This window comes from Macaca mulatta, chromosome 8 (genome assembly GCF_049350105.2).
Source record: "Macaca mulatta isolate MMU2019108-1 chromosome 8, T2T-MMU8v2.0, whole genome shotgun sequence".
Classification (NCBI taxonomy): Eukaryota; Metazoa; Chordata; class Mammalia; order Primates; family Cercopithecidae; genus Macaca; species Macaca mulatta.
Genome location: NC_133413.1, coordinates 71,033,700 through 71,050,996, shown reverse-complemented (window position 1 = coordinate 71,050,996; position 17,297 = coordinate 71,033,700). Strand labels below are relative to the sequence as shown.

The 17,297-nt window shown below is 45.2% G+C and overlaps 1 long non-coding RNA gene across 1 annotated transcript; it reads left to right on the top strand.

The window, feature by feature from the left end:
- Positions 1-4,447: 4,447 nt before the first annotated feature.
- On the top strand, positions 4,448-13,851 carry LOC699263 (uncharacterized). The gene is made up of 2 exons (XR_003732361.2): positions 4,448-4,605; positions 11,964-13,851. It is a non-coding gene; the product is annotated as an uncharacterized LOC699263 (long non-coding RNA).
- Positions 13,852-17,297: the final 3,446 nt, after the last annotated feature.

Genomic DNA, 17,297 nt, shown 5'->3' with positions numbered 1-17,297 from the left:
AATAGTAAATTTCAGAATATTTCACAGTGCCTAGAGCAATGACCTAGTAGACCAGGGAGCTAGCACACAAGAAACCAGTATTGCAAAAGTGAATTGGTTTTCATTGTAAAGATATAAAATGCAGCTACTGTGCACAAATATAATCCCCAAACAATAACACTTTTGTTATTGGAACTCTGTTAAGTAATCAAGAACTTATGAAACTTATCAAATATTACAGCTGGAAAATACATCATCATCATCTTTTTTTTTTTTTTTTTTTTTTTTAAGAGGCATGGTCTTGCTATGTTGCCAGGCTGGCTTTGAACTCCTGGGCTTAAAGGATCCTTCTGCCTCAGCCTCGCAAGCAGCTAGGACTATAGGTGTGTGCCACAGCACCCAGCTCATCTTTTTCTTATTGTTACATAATAAATTAAATGGTAGTAGTGCATATGAAATGCACAAAGAGATTAGTCAAACAATAGTTTGTATAATATATATTAGAGATTGTGTGTATATGTATATACTAGTATATATAAATATGCTAGTATTGATTATATTATAGTGTAGCAATGGTTTTATCTGCCTGAATCAGTGGAGACAGACAAACGGGACAATCAAGGCTTGTGGAGATATGTAAGAGCCCTCTCTTACAGAATGGGTTGTCATCACATTAGCTCAGTGGTTCTCGTGAACTTTTGGCTGGAGCATCACTTCAGTAGTGCAAAACTAAGCAGTTAAGAGTATTTGCTCAAAAATGTTCTATCAGAATTCCTGAAAAGAAAATGATGAACTTGAAAAATTAGTTGAAAAAATAATAATTCTGTTGACTGTACATCATAGTGAATCTGACAACCATTTTTTTTTGAAAATGAGCCCTTTGGAGAATACAAGCATGCCCCGTACTGGCATAGCACTTTTAAGCACCTTCATGTCTCCGATCTCCTTACAGCCTTGTGATACATGTGAAACTCATGTTTTCATAGACAAAGAGGTTCCCTTTATAAGAAGCACATCTGGGACTCTAATTTCAGGACTTTCCCTCCATGTGGTGGCCACTCCTGGAGAAATGATGCTTGTGTGTGACTAATGAAAGGTAGGCTTCCCACAGACACACTTTTCTTGCTAAGAGCCTATTCCTTCAGGCTGTTGTATTTTGTTGTTAACAGTGACGATGACAAGCGCTAACAGGATGCTCCCTCTGTGTTTGAGAATGTATAAGTGCTTTTCTGTGTGTGTGCTAGGCGTTTGCTTGTTTGCTTTCAGGCCCAGTGTCTGTCCTTTCTCTCTGCTCTGTCTCTGGATACACTTCCCAGCCTCCTGTATCTTCTGACTTCTACCTCCTCTGGGCAAGGAGAGGCACTGGTAGGAGACTACAGGGTGAGGGGAAAAGAGTAGCCTGGGCCTTTCTCTCCTTCCTATCTTCCTTGTGTGGTATCTCCACATCCAGCAGCAGCTAATTCTCCGTGGCATTAGCTCCCCTGCCCCGCCATGCTCCAGCACCTACTGGGGTGCCTGGATTGACTCCCCGGCTCTACAAAACAGCCATCTTCCTTTGTCCTTCCAGCTGCCTATCTCTAGATGGCCTCTGTTCTGTTTGGCAACTTAGCTCTTCTATCCCCTGTAGAACTAAATCCCTGCCTTGAAATCTGTCTGCTGAAAGACCTACAGTGGTTTTGTTTCATGACTAGACTGTGCTGCTTCAACTTGATATGACTTTTTACCTTCACAGCATTCCTGGAAGGAGTAATATTATTATCTCCATTTACGGACAAGGAAACCGAGGCTTGAAAGAGAAAGAATGTGCCCAAGCTCATACTGTCTATAAGTGGGGGCTCTGGGACTCCAGAAATTGTGTGTTGTGCTTGCCTCCAGAGGACAGGTGACACTGAGAGAGTGCTTCCTTGTGCCAGGTCCCAGGGCATGACTGTGCCTACATGTACCGTCTCATGGTGTCTCCACAGCAACCTCCCCAGTGACCGATGAGGAAATGGAGCTCAGAAGCATTACCTTGCCAAAGGAGCTGAGTTGGTAGGCAGGTAGGCAGCAGAGATGGGATTCAAACCTATTTTTTTTTTTTTTGAGATGGAGTCTCACTCTGTCGCCCAGGCTGGAGTGCAGTGGTGCAATCTTGCTCCCTGCAAGCTCTGCCTCCCAGGTTCGAGTGATTCTCCTGCCTCAGCCTCCTGAGTAGCTGGGATAACCGGAGCGAGCCACCACACCCGGTTAATTTGTGTATTTTTAGTAGAGATGGAGTTTCACATATTGGTGAGGCTGGTCTCGAACGCCTGGCCTCAGTTGACCTGCCCGCCTGGGCCTCTGCCTGTACAGTGCTGGGATTACAGGCATGAGGCACCACACCCCACCCAAACCTATTCTTTCTACTACTACTAGTTCTTCCCAAAAGTTAATGTGTATCACCATGTGGAATGTGGTTGAAATATACATTCCCAGTTCCCACTCCAGAAGCTCCAATTCAGTAGATTTGGGAAGGGTGTAATAGGCATTTTGCACAACTCCCCTAAGTGATGCTGAGGTCACATGGGACCAACCCTGCTTATTCTGTATGGCCTTCCTGTTCTACTGGTGACGCCCTGTGTGGCTGGTGCATGCCTCTCCTTGCTGGCCTCAGTTTCCCTGTCTGTAGAGTGAGGGGCTGGACCAGAGAATCTCCCAGGGCCTCCCAGGTTTTAGCTGAGTCCCCTAAACCTGTGTGCTGCAGAGATGCAAGGCACATGATGTTGTGCTTCCGGGGGGATTGCTGCGTCCACTGTGCCCTCCCAGATCAGCAGCCAGACAAGGAGATTGGGGTTTTCTCAGGCACCCCCAGGCCGTGAGGCTCCACAGGAGCCCTCTGGCTTGTGGGTAAAGGAAAGCCCTGTTTATTGGTTTGCAGCAGTTGGCAAACTGACATTTAAAAAAGGAAGTGAATTGTGAGGTGAGGATTTTAATTCAGGGAAATATTTGAAGAACTCAGTGTTTGCTCAGAGAGGTCATTAAATAGGTTTTGTTCCCACACCCTCTGGAAAAATGATGCTTCATTAAAATGGCAACACGAGGTGTAGTGAAAATGGTGAAACTGGGAACGCTGAAAAGACACATTCACTAGATTCCACTTAAAATGTAAAAGGAGTGTAAAGAAAACAAATGGACATTTTCCTGAGGCAGCTGAGCGATACAAAACACAGGCATCTTTGTCTCCTTCTTGAAAACTTCCACAATGCGTTCTCCTTTCTTCCTCTCCACTAATCTGTACTTCCAAGAGGTGTTGAGTTTCGGCCAAACTTTCTGCTCGGCTCGCATCAAAGGCTGCCCTCTTGTGAATAGCCAGCTCTCACCTAATGATCTCCCTGCTCACTCCTGACCAGGATGCAGGTCATTCCCCAGAATAATTAGCTCACAGGCAGAGTTTCCAGGCGCTTCCAGGAGCATCAATCACCGGGATGAATGGGAAGCCCGTGTGTGGGAACTGCAGGGGGAGCTGGGTGCATAGCCACCCCAGCCTTGTCACCCTGCGGCTGTCCTTGCCATGCTTCCTTGGACCCCCATCTACCCCCAGTTTTGGGTGACAGGACGAGTTGGGCCAGTTACCAGGTAAGTGAAGAGGGCTGTGGAAGTATCAGCCCTAACACCCCACCAATGCGAGCCAGGCTGAGCTTCTGTTTCCCTTGTGACAGGATCTTGTCGCCTGGTTCTGATGGTGTCTTGGTTCCCGGCTGGGGTTTTGTGTTGACCACGACCGTTGCCTGCTGTCGGGGAGCTGCGTGTGTTTCACAACAAACAGGGAGCCAGGGAGACCACCCTGCGGGGCTGCCCCTTCCCTCAGAGCTTTCTGCTTGGGTCGCTGGCGTCTTGCGGTGCCTTCATTCGTCTGTGGTGTGAGGTGCTAGTCCAGGCTTACGCGCTAACAGTGAATGAGAAGGAGAATACGCTCTGCGAGTGCAGCGGAAGGTCAATATGGAGCCTGGTTTGCTCTTAGACTCTTTCCAAGGCCGATGGGCTTCCTCTTCCCTCCTGACCAGGGGTTTTGATGCCCCTGCCCTGGGCTGCCTGGTTCCTGCTCCCAAGTCTTCAGAAAGATCCCAGGGCCTGGAGACCGTGAATTCAGGTTCAGATGCCTTGCGTGGCCTGTGGATCCTGGGCCTGGTCTCTGTCCCCGGGCCCGTGTTCAGGGACCACCCTGAGCGCCAAAGGCAGCCCAGTCCTGCTTTGACTCAGCTCCCAGCACTGGGCAGAAGGAGGGCCTCCTCAGGGCAAGGGTCTGCCATCAGGGGGCTCTGGCAGCAGCTCCCGGGCACTTTCAGATTCCTGCAGCGCAGAGAGGTTTTCCTGGGGGAAGGGAGGACTCTGTGGCTGGAGAAACCCTGCAGCGAACACCCAGCGACCGGGTCTACAGCAGCACCAGGTCTGTGCTGCCCCCTGGTGGTCACAGATTTTACTATGCGCGGCCCACAAATAAAATGAGTTTCTCTTCAGTGGCCCGATTATCTTCTGTCGTGTAGGAGGAAGCCCCGAGCCACGGAAATTCGGTAAGGATCGGATAATGGCAATGAAATCACAGCTCTAAATCTTTTCATGGAGTTGAAGACAGACATTTTACTGTGGGAGCCATCTCATCTTTATCTGGTAAGAGCATAACCTGCTAAACAATGCCAGAATAAAAATAACAAATTCAATGTATTTAAGTCGATTTTGACAATGAGGAATTGAAATTAAATTCATTTAATGTATTTTGACTTTTACCCAAGTTTTTCTTACAGCTCCATCTCATTTTTCCCTCCTTACATAGTTTGGGGAGCAGAGAACAGTCTATTTTTCACTCCCGTGTAACTGACATGGAGACAGAGGCCTGCAGTCCCTTGGGGGATTAGTGGCCTACGCAGGTGTGCAGGCCACGGGCCCCTCAATCAGAAGTGGGATGTGAAGCAGGGAGTTTGGGAGAGCTTTCATTTTGGATTAGTGGTTTCCTCTCGACTTTTCCTCATTTTTGTCACAGCACACTCGGAACATTTCTCATCAGCTGTGTACACTATGTCAGGCATTTCAAATATGTTTCTGGAAGTTGTCAGTGCTGTTCTCTATGAGGCCTGAAGGAAAAATTCAATGTTTGCAGTAAATAAAGTACTAAAATTATATCAGCTATTAAGAGGATGGATTATTTCCAAGTTGCTTAGCCATATTGGTTGAGCGTTGAATGCAGCAATGGTGCCAACATATTAAGCACAAAAATCTTGTATTCCTAGATACTGAAAGTTCCTTAGAAGATGGTGGCGGAGGGTCAGCTGGCTGGGGATGTCAAGGGGTGTTCAGTGGACTTCAAGAAGGAGTTTATGGAGATGCAAGAGAAGGTTCTGAAAACTTTGCTAGGATGGACCCTTTGTCGAATTAGTTCTCAGGGAGGCTGATTTGGAGGAGACCGGTGACATCAGAAGCTAGAAATAGTGTTTCACAAACATTGAGCTTCCAGGGAATATTCATTCCTCAAACTGAAGACACACGTATATGGGTTCTGTCTTCCCCTCTGTCTAAGTCTCTGTTTTGGGTGAAATTGGGTCCTCACCCCAAATTCACATGTTGAAGTCCTAACCCCTGAACTTCAGAAAGTTGATTGCATCTGGAGATGTTTTTACAAAGGTGATGAAGTTGAAATGAGGCTGTTAGGGTGGGCTGCAATCCCACATGACTGGTGTCTTTATACGGAGAGGAGATAAGGACATAGACACACACAGGGGCGGGGAAGATCATATGAAGATCCAGGGAGAAGATGGATCTGTACTGCCCTAGGAGAGAGACCTCAGAAGAAACAACCCTGCCGATGTCTTGATTTTGGGTATCTAGCCTCCAAAACTTGGAGAATATATATTTCCATTGTTTAAGCCACCTGATCTGTGGAGCTTTATTTCAGCAGCCCTAGCTGACGAATCCAGTGTCCTTTTGAACTTAAGGAGCATGACTGGATGACCCATCCATTCAGTATCAGCACCAACCAAGTAGAAACCACCAAAGCAACTGAGCGCGGTGGCTCAGGCCTCTAATCCTGGCACTTTGGGAGACCGAGGTGGGAGGATCACTTGAGCCCTGGAGTTTGAGACCAGCCTGGGCAACATAGGGAGACCCTGTCTCTAAAAAAATTAAAAAATTAGCTGGGTATAGTGGCATGTGCCTGTTGTCTCAGCTACTTGGGAGGCTGAGGTGGGAGAATCGCTTGAACCTAGGAGGTTGAGGCTGCAGTGAGCCAAGATTGCTGCCACTGCACTCCAACCTGGGCCACAGAGTGAGATCCTGCCTCAAAAAACAAAAACAGGCTGGGTGCAATGGCTCATGCCTGTAATCCTAGCACTTTGGGAGGCTGAGGCGGAGGGTTGATTGAGCCCAGGAGTTAGAGACGAGGCTGGGCAAGATGGCGAAACCCCGTCTCTACCAAAAATACATACATGCAAAAATTAGCTGGATGTGGTGGGGCATGCCTGTGGTCTCAGCTACTCAAGAGGCTGAAATGGGAGGATGTTTTGAGCCTGGAAGGTGGAGGTTGCAGTGAGCCCAGTTTGCACCATTGCACTCCAGCCTGGGTGACAGGGTCAGATCCTGTCTCAAGAAAACAAAAAACAAAAAGCAAACCCAAACCCCAAACAAACCAACCAAACAAATAAAAACAACCAAAAAACCCATCTGATATGGTTGGCTGTATCCCCACCCAAATATCATGTTGAATTGTAATCCCCATGTGTCAGGGGAGGGACCGGGTGGGAGGTGATTGGATCATGGGGGAGAACTTTCCCCTTTCTGTTCTCATGATAGTGAGTGAGTTCTCATGAGATCTGGTAGTTTGAAGGTGTATGGCAGTTTCCTCTTTGCTTTTTCTCTCTCTCCTGCTCTGCCCTGTAAGATGTACTTGCTTCCCCATCACCTTCCCCCATGATCGTAAGTTTCCTGAGGCCACCCAGTCATGCTTCCCCAGTTTTGTGGTGTCCTGAAAAGGAATCCAAATAGTTTGGAAAATATCCTCAAGTCTAAATGAATCATGCAGCCAAGTTTTATGAAACCAGCCTACAAAGTTATCAATTGTTCCACGAAAGAAAATATTTACTTCTGTTACTCCTAGTTTTGTTTTAGCTCTTCTGAGATATCTGGGGTTTAGCTTATGGATTGCATGATTTGATGAAACTCTACACAACAGTTAGCAAGGAAATGAACCTTAGCGCTGAGGACTTAGGGTCCAGCCGATGGTCCGGGTACTGCAGTGTATCTTTCACTCATGGTGGTGGTGAAGGTAACACTGATGATTAACCTAACCTCTACCAAGCACTTCCTGCCCATGGCCACTAAATTCAATGCTTGACATATTTCATCTATGTTTCACAGAAATGCTAAGACCTGAGACATGGTATAAGGGAGTGGTTCAGTTTTGGTTACACTCAGCGATGTGGCCTTGAGCAAATTGCTTCACTCTCTGTGCCTCAGTATTTTCATTTGTAAAAGGTTGTTGGTAACGCAGGTGAGACGCTTGAAGCAGTGCCTGGCACTGACGAAGGTTTTCCTAAGTGTTGACCACTAGTATTTTTCTTCACACCCTCAGTTGAGGAAACGAAGGGCGGTGGAGGTGTTAAGCAATGTGTGTAACCACTTGTATGCCATCACGTGGGGGGAATCTGGCAGCACAAGAGGCTGCATCACTGAGACTCTACACCGCCTCCCAGTTGGGCATGCTATCCTTGCAGGTACTTGTCTCATTCCTGCTGAGATGCACAAAGGTGACTTTAATGTACGTGGCCCGGCTGGGGCGTGGTGGCTCATGCCTGTAATCTCAGCACTTTGGGAGGCCGAGGCAGGTGGATCACCTAAGGTCAGGAGTTCAAGACAGCCTGACCAATATGGTGAAACCCTGTCTCTACTAAAAATACGAAAACTTAACTGGGCTTGGCAGCAGGTGCCTGTAATCCCAGCTAGTCGGGAGACTGAGGCAGGAGAATTGCTTGAGCCTGGGATTTGGAAGTTGCAGTGAGTCATGATCGCGCCACTGCACTCCAGCCTGGGTGACAGAGCAAGACCCTGTCTCAAAAAAAAAAAAAAAAATATGTGGCCCATGCTCTTTTACCCCCAACACTTCAGTGTGCATTCTCCAAAAACAAGGTCATTCTCCTCTATAATGATAAAATCAGGAAATTGACACATTTAATCTATAGATCTTATTTGAATTGTATTAACTGTTTCCCTTATGTACTTTTCAGGAAGAGAAAATGGTTATTTTCCTGGTCCAGGAGCCAATATCCAACCAGGGGTCTCACATTTCATTTCACTGTCATGTCTGTCTTTCTTCTGTTGGGAACAGTTCATCAGCCTTTTCGTTTTTAACTTTTATGACCTTGACTTTTAGAGTACAGGACATTTACTTTGTGGACTGCCATTCAATTTGAGAACAGATTTGTTTTTAATGTGCACTTTCTGGAAACACGATATTGTTCCTCAAAGAAATGAAAAAATGTTGGGAATACATGACACATCATAACAGACACCAGGTGGGAATTTTTGAGGTTGGATAGGTCTGAATAACATTCAAATTGAACTGTAAAATGGATATCATGACTGACCCTGCTATGAAAGTTGTTCATGGTTTGTATTGGTAGTTCGGTTGCCTTATATAAAATTATGGGTTTGATGTATGTGGTCTCTAATATTTTGTCAAGCTCTGGCATTATTCTAATGTGAACTTCTGACACATTGTTAATGATGCTATTTACATGCTTTCTTTTTGTTTTGTTTGTTTTATTTATTTTTTTTTTGAGACAGAGTCTCGCTCTATCGCCCAGGCTGGAGTGCAGTGGCACAATCTTGGCTCACTGCACCCTCCTCCTCCTGGGTTCAAGTGATTCTCCTGTCTCAGCCTCCCAAGAAGCTGGGATCACAGGCACCCACCAACATGTCCAGCTAATTTTTTGTATTTTTAGTAGAGACAGGGTTTTGCCATGTGGCCATGCTGCTCTTGAACTCCTGACCTCAAGTGATCCACCTGCCTTGGCCTCCCTAAATGCTGGGATTACAGGTGTGAGCCACCATGGCTGTTTGAACCTTCCCACACTGGTTTCCCGTGGTAAGGAACACCCTAATTCATATCACTTTAAGACACATCTTAGTTAATATCCCGTATATCCAGCTGTTCAATTCCCTCTAACTTTACAGTTTTTATTCCACTGTCTTCATGTACTCAAATGCCTTATTCTGAGCATGCCTCTGCCACATGGCTGATTTGGAATGTAGTAAAACCATCACATGCTAGGACTGGGATCCAAAACATTTCCTCCGTAAAGGAAACCACCAGCCACTGGGGGCAGCTCTATGTGTAGAACTTTCAGCTCACTGTCACCTCCAGGGCTGGCTGTAGCTTAGTCTTCCCAAGAAATCCACTGCTGTGTATATACACCTGGCAGCCACTGGACCACCTGCTGAACCACAATGCAGGCTTATGTTAGCCTTAATGCCATTGTTCCCTGGTGGATGTTCTCAAGCACATTTTGTAGGACCCTCCCACCCCCAACCCAAGGGGCCTATTTGCTCCACGTTTGCTTTTTAGGGTAAAAGAGAGAGGTAAAAGGCCCATGGTAATGTTAGACTTTGGAAATAAGTCTCAGAGAATAATGATGCTGAAAAGAAAGATAAAATTTTGCTGACAATTATAATACATAGCGAAGGTGTAGAGTTTCTAGTTCCTATTGAAATGGAAAAGAATTGGCTCTCTACTTGGAGGGTGAGAAGGATGGAATCTAGGGAAAAAGGGATGTTTGAGTTCCAGATAGCCATTTGTGTGTGATAGTTATAGAGTGAATGGAAATTGAATGGTTTGCGCTTCACAAAGCACTTCTAAGTATCCGTCCGTCCATCCATCCATCCATCCATCCATCCACCCATCAATCCACCCATCCATCCACCCATCCGTCCACCCATCCATCCACCCATCCATCCACCCATCCACCCATCCATCCACCCATCCATCCACCCATCCATCCATCCATCCACCCATCCACCCATCCACCCACCCAGCCACCCGTCCACCTGTCCACCCGCCCACCCACCCATCCACCCATCCACCCATCCATCCATCCATCCATCCATCCATCCATCCATCCATCCACCCATCCACCCATCCATCCATCCACCCATCCATCCATCCATCCATCCATCCATCCATGCATACATTCATCATTTATTTATTTAGCATATTTCATGGTTCATTCTAGATCATGAGAATGCAGAGGTGGAAAGAGGAAAATCTCAGTCTATTTGGTGGTACGGGCAGCACAAAAGGTCATTACAATGCGATGTGCCAAGAACTGTAAAGAGGCCATCGATGGCCGGGCACAGTGGCTCATGCCTGTAATCCCAGCACTTTGGGAGGCCAAGGCAGGTGGATCACAAGGTCAGGTGTTTGAGACCAGCCTGGCCAACATGGTGTAACCCTGTCTCCACTAAAAATACAAAAATTAGCCGGACGTGGTGGCACATGCACTTCCAGTTACTTGGGAGGCTGAGGAGGTTGCAGTGAGCCGAGATCACACCCTGCACTCCAGCCTGGGTGACAGAGTAGGACTCTGTCTCAAAAAAATAAATAAATAAAAAAATAAAAAAATAAAAAAATAAAAATAAATAAATAAATAAAATAAAAAACCACTGATAACTGTAAGGAGGCCTTTAATGGGATATTAGGGATCACAGAAAGACTAAGTCAGGAAACACAGAGTGGAGACAATTAGTCTGGATTTTGCAGAACATGTAGGAGTTTGCTGTGTGGAGAAGAGGAAGAGAGCATTTTAGACGCAGGCAAAGGCCTGGAGTTACATACGAAAAGGAGCTGATCTCTGGAGGCTGGGATTTTGACCAGTTGTTTGGGTAATTGGAGCCATTTTGATTAGGCAAAATCAGCCCAGATGAAGTAGGAAAAGGGAGAAGAAACTCACCTGACCCCCTTCCTGTCCTTTTGCTGGGTTTCATTCTTTTGTTGTCAGAGGGAATGGGCTTGGAAAGTGTGTAATGGAAGAACACAATGAATAACATTTTGAGAGAGTTGTTCTCACCCAGGCATGCATTTCAGAATCTCTTTGGGAAGTTTTTGAAATGTACGTGGCCAGGCCTGACATCTGACTCCGAGGCCCAGGGTGGAGCCAGCACTGACCTGCTCTGCTGAGCTTCTCCTGGTGTCCTTGGTTGGGAACACCTGTCACGTGGGTTTCCTCTACTGGGAGAATCTGCCTATCGGAAGAAAGGGCACAGATGCTGTACAGCCATCTCTGGAGACAGTGCCTGTGGAATTTTTCAGGGTAACCACACCCTTTATTCTGCTAGCTGGGTGAGAATTCTAATGATAGCAACGTCTGCCAGTGTTCCTAGGAATCTCAATTTCAGAAGATACTTTCAAATAAGATTTTCGAATCTCTTCTAGAGTTCCAGAGTCTGTTTACATCCCATTCCTTTGTTAATGTTTATAGTTGGGTTTTATCATCATATTAGAGATGGGGAAGAGGCTGACTGGGGCCTCCTTGCGTGCTGACAGTGCTTGATTTCTTGCCTGGATATTGGTTCCATGGGTGTATTCATGTTGTAAAAATTCAGTGAGTTGCTCATTGAGCATTTGTGCACTTTTCAGTAAATATATGATACTGCATTTAAAAGTCAATTTAGAAACAAATGAATATATTTAAGAGTTGAAATTATAGTGCCATGAATGCAGAGACCGTTTTCCCCATGGCTAAGTCCCCAAAGGCTGATGTACTCCTAGGATAACTGGCCCCGTGGCTCTGTGCTTTGCCAAGGATGCAGTTTGGCACCCCAGCAGGGACACAGGGTCACCTGTGCAGAGAACCTCCGTGGGCGGTGGGAATGGCAATCTTGGATTTCCTGACTTTTGTGCATTGATGGTTTCACTCACAGAGTTACTTTAACCCAGTTTCGTAGACTGAATGAAACCATTGGCAACTTTCTGATTTGTTTTTCAGTCTGAGTCGAAGCTGGTAAAGAGGCCAAGAATTCCCAAGCTTTCCCAGGCAAGTGGGGAAGAACACTGGGATGCCTTTTCCTCCTCCTCTGTCCATCTGCAGGCCAAGTGTGCATCGGTCACAGGCAAACTCTGAATCGAGCTTTGTGCAAGTCTCTGGAAAGAGACCCAAGATCGTGTGAGGAGCAAAAGTGACAGTGCTGGTGGCAGCGACATCTGCAGAGCCAGCCCCATCCCTGTCTGCAGCAGAATACGTATGGGAATCCTTTGTGCGAACAATCCACCCAGGGTAGAATGGGGCTTTTGACATCAGCTGAGACCCAGGCTGCCTTACAATGAGAGGCCTGTTGGTCAAAGGAAGGACTATTTAATGAACTGAGAATCTGAGGCCAGCTCTGGCCATCTGCACTTAGAATCATTAGAGCAACTCTACTGTAACTGGCAACATTGAATAATGCAACAAATTCATATTTCAAAATTGTGAACTTTAAAATTTTGTGCTTGTGTCTATGATGAAAAGCATTATATAAACATTTGATACTACCATTTTATTAGTAAGGAAGCCTGAAAAAGTGTCTCTCTTTTGACTCTGAGGTCAATAATGATAATGGTTTTTCACCTACACTGGGATAGAAATGTTCTGTCAAGGATATGAAAGCACTTTATGAGGATGAAATTCATTAAAGCCCTTAATAATCAGGTAGGGAAGACAGGTGCTCACAATTGTCACCACTTGATGAGTGAACACACCGAGGCTCGGGGAGGACAATGACTCAGGAACAAGGTCGAATCGCAGGTGGGGGGTGAAGCTGATCCCTAACAGCATCCTCCAGCCCCCAGCGCTGAGGAAGGACATGGAGGGCTTGCATCGACTTTTCCTGGCAGGCTTGTGATTCCCAGCCAGAATGCAGGTGGCAATGTTATGATTCCTGGCATAACCTTCAATGCTTCAATGATAATCTTTGCCAGTGCCAGGCACCAGCTGAGTGTCACTGTGCAACTCCCAGGCTTAAGTGATGCATGCCGAGGTTTTCAGAGCAGTCTCTCATTTATTAGTTGTGTTGGAAAGAAATCTCTACTACCTAAGTGGGTACCTCTGGATTTTAACAGCTGTGGTTTATAAGAGATTTGAGAGGGGGTTTGTTTTCAAAGTGCCTTTCACAAAGTAACACCTTGGATTGTAGTTTACATTCCATTCCAGTAGGATAACTTGCAACACTTCTGTGCTCAGAAATCCAACTGTGCAAGAAAAGTCAGGTTATATTTTCATACAGCCCATTTTGGCAAATATGCCTTCACACCACTTTCCCTCCTCCTCACCGCTATTGGCAATAGTCCCAATGGAAGAGTTTTATGTCAAATGTTGAGTGTCTTGGAAGCTGTCCTGCACAGACACGACTGCTTGGCTGCGTGTTGGAGAGTCGTGGTTGGACTGGGAGACCAGGAAGGTCCCTTCTAGCCTGAGATGTTATGACTCTAGAACTAATTAGTTTCAACTCATAACATGAAATGCTACTAGCTACCATTTGGTAGGCTTTTTCTGTGTTCCAGGCTCTGTGCTAAGATCTTAACATTACTCTAATTACAAAATCCCTGCCAATATTAACCTCGTTTTACACAAGAACAAAGGGGTTTAGGGAAATCAAAAACTTGTCCAATGACACAGATTTAAGATTTAGCAACTGATGGCCACATGGAAATGGATTACAGATTATTCTAATTTGACGCTCTAAACCCGCAATTTAACCAGAATGAAATTTAGGGCTGCGTGCTGTGGCTCATGCCTGTAATCCTAACACTTTGGGAAGCCAGGTGTATCCCTTAAGCCCAGGAGCTTGCGAGCAACTTGGGCAACATGGTGAAACCTGTATCTACACAAAACACAAAAATTAGACAGGTGTGGTGGTGTATGCCTGTAGTTCCAGCTACTCGGAAGGCTGAGAGAAGGGAGGATCGCTTGAGCCTAGGAGGTTGAGGCTGCTGCGAGCTGTGATGGTGCCACTGCACTCCCGCCTGGGCAACAGAGGCAGACCCCGTCTCAAAAAAAAAAAAAAAAATGTAGGTAGGTACCTTGTGATTGCCCTTCTCTGAGATTAGCTCATGGCTCCAGCTCTCAGGGTGGCGAGTAATGATTCTGTGGTCAGATGCAGTTTTGAAGTCAGGCAAGAAAACCTTTAACAAGAGCTAGAGATGTCCTGTCTATGAATTTCTCCTCTAGGCTTAGGGATAGCCCCGGGATTCCTGTCATGCCAGTTAGAGATCCACTCATGGTAAGCAATACAAATGCCCGGGAAGAGACAGTGCATTAATTGTCACCAGTTAGCAGCATTGTGTGAATTAATGTGATTTAACACATGCCCAGAGGGATGAAACTCTAGCTCCATAGGGTAGGTCCTGATGACTCCTGGAGCGGGCAGCCAGCTCAGCCAGCTCAGCTCACGGGGAGCTCTGAGAAGCCTCTCAATGCCTGGCATGCAGCCCCTGCTCAGGAGTCATGTGTCACTTCACAGTCTTGGTTTCCAGTGGGTCAAAGCCTGATGTGTATGAGAAACAAATACTCAAAATTCTGACTTGTGCAAATACAGAACACATGCAACAAAACGACGCAATCTATTTTTAACATGCGGTCTCAGAAGTCAGGTTTAATATGACTATGTAATATATAAAGAATATATTTTCCACAAAAGGAAAATGTAAATAATAAAATATGTCTATTTCCTTCTTTTCTGGAAAATTACTCCCACAATTTGGTCCCAAGGGGGTCTTATTTGTCATCAGGTCTGTGGCTAAATGTCTTATAAAGCAATGATTCTTTCTTTCCAGAGGGGCAGAGGAACAGTCTGCACTGACTGCTTTTACCTGTAAAATGTTTTGAGAATTCAGAAGTCACTTTCCTTCCACAATAGGTGCTAGGCATTTTGTTTAAATAAAGCAAAAACCTTTCTGTCCTAAAGAAGATGTTAATAACTATAGTGTTCTTAAAGCTATGCGGAATATACAAGTACAATCTAATACTCATGGTGAAAAATACAGTAATTAAGAGCAATTCAAGTTTTTTTGTTTTGGTTTAACTTTGGAATTAAAATAAACTCAAAAATAAAAAAAATAGAAAATGGTTTTATTACATGTCAGATTATTGAGATATAAAGTATATACCAGATACTGCAAGAAAATGTTTCATCTCATTTTAATGGGCACTCAATGCCCCTTAAAAAATCAATACCCAATACACGCCTGTAGTCCCAGCTACTCGGGAGGCTGAGGCAGGAGAATGGCGTAAACCCGGGAGGCGGAGCTTGCAGTGAGCCGAGATAGCGCCACTGCACTCCAGCCTGGGCGACAGAGCGAGACTCCGTCTCAAAAAAAAAAAAAAAAATCAATACCCAATACAGATTTCATCCATGAAGCTAATTTTTCAGATTTTATGAGGGCTGTTTTTCAGCTCTGATGGTTTCAAAAACACTTTGAGGCTCAGGTGGAAGCTGTGTGGTGAAGACGGGCTGCCTCCTACTGGTTGGCAAGAAGACGGGGTTTTCTGAGCCTAGCCCAGGGCCAGTGCCTCCTGCATAACTACACTTCTGTGAAGGGGGTAGGACCAAATGCTAACCATGAGGGCCTTTTGGCTTCTGCAAGGAGATCACTGAGACTCTATGGATCACACAAAGTAAGCAAGGAAAATGAAATCCCATATGTATCTCTCTCACTGCCACTGTACCATTTGAAAGATGTCCTAAAACTTCAAATGCATGCAGGCAGGTGAGACCTATTCCACCTTTAAGACCTATGAACTATTATGAGATTCTTTTTGTTCAACAAGTGAGGGGAGCATTTATAAAATGGTAAAAAAATTATCTTGGAAAGCATCCTCACTAGTAGAAGTACCTCATTAAATAGAGGTACAAAGGGTGGGGCAATTTAGGTGGGCCAAGGTTGGAATTGCATCGTGACGCCACACCCGGTCCCGTGTGTCCTGAAGTGTGTGCAGGCCCCTCAGAGTCTTGCTCCTGCTGCAGGGCTCAGGCTAAGGGCATCTCTTGATGAGGATATGTGCTCCGAGGCCAGTGCTGCTGGGGAAACTTCTGCAGCTTCAGTGCCTCCTCTGGATTTGCTGACTTTCTAGACCCATTGGCCTTCTCTTGACCTTTGTAAAATTTGAATCTTTGCTGCCTTTCTGAACACTAGGATTGCCATGGTATATAGAAAGGGGAAAGCATTGGAGGTGAAATCAATCCATCCGTCAATCAACAAATCAATTTTGAACTCACAGAATAAAATGTCCAGTGCAAGACAGGCTGGCTAAAATAGGATTTTGGAGGAGTTATACTTGAAATTTAATTATTAATCTATGTATCTTTGACACTGACATTTCACCCAAACATCCGTTTAATATCTCCAATACCTGTCATGTTTCTTCTGTTTTTGTCTTATTAATTATCTTATTAAGGTAATAGTGTAAATCTTTCAAAATTCTTTTAGTGCTGGCTGGGCAAATGAATCCTAAATTAGGGAAAGCAGATATATTTTGACTGGTACTTCTGTTATGGCAAACTGACCAGCTACCAAGTGGACCTTGTGTAGCTATCCCATCTCAATCCTCTTTATGATTTCTTTCTATGTGCTTATCAATAGACCCACAATTCTCCTATTTACTCAGACACAACATGTGGGGACCTGTCACTCATTCATTTATTCATCTACTTGTTTTCTTAATCAATGAATATTTATGGAACATTTATTAGGTCCCAGACATGGTTCTAGATGCTGGGAGTACAGCAGGGACCAAAACTGATCATCTTGCTTTCTTTAGCTTATAGATTAGTAGGGTAGAAAGTCAATAAACTTGATAAATACATTTTATATCGGATAGTGATATATTTTCACATGGCCTCTCCTTCTGGGTCTCTGTGTCTTCTCTTCTGTCTTTTAGCAGGACACATTGGATTTAGGGTCCACCTGGATAATCTGAGATGTTCTCATCTCAAGACCCATAACTTAATTTAATCTACAAAGACCCTCTTCCCAAGTAAGGCACAATCATAGATTCCAGGTGTTAGGATGTAGATATTTTTTTTGGGGGGGGGCACCATCCAACCCACTACAAAGAAGAACACTGGGGCAATTTTTTTCAATGTAAAATTAGACCTTATTGGGGAGGCCTTTCAGAGAAGGTGAAATTTGAATAAAAATGTGAAAGGAGCAAAGGATCTGCAGACTCCTGGGGCAGCTCATGCAGGTGGCAGGAAGGGCAGGTGTGAAGGATTTGCCTGCATTGTTCAGGAACAAAGAGGCCAGGCTGGGTGCATTGCAGGCCCGGGTAATGATATAGGATTTTAAA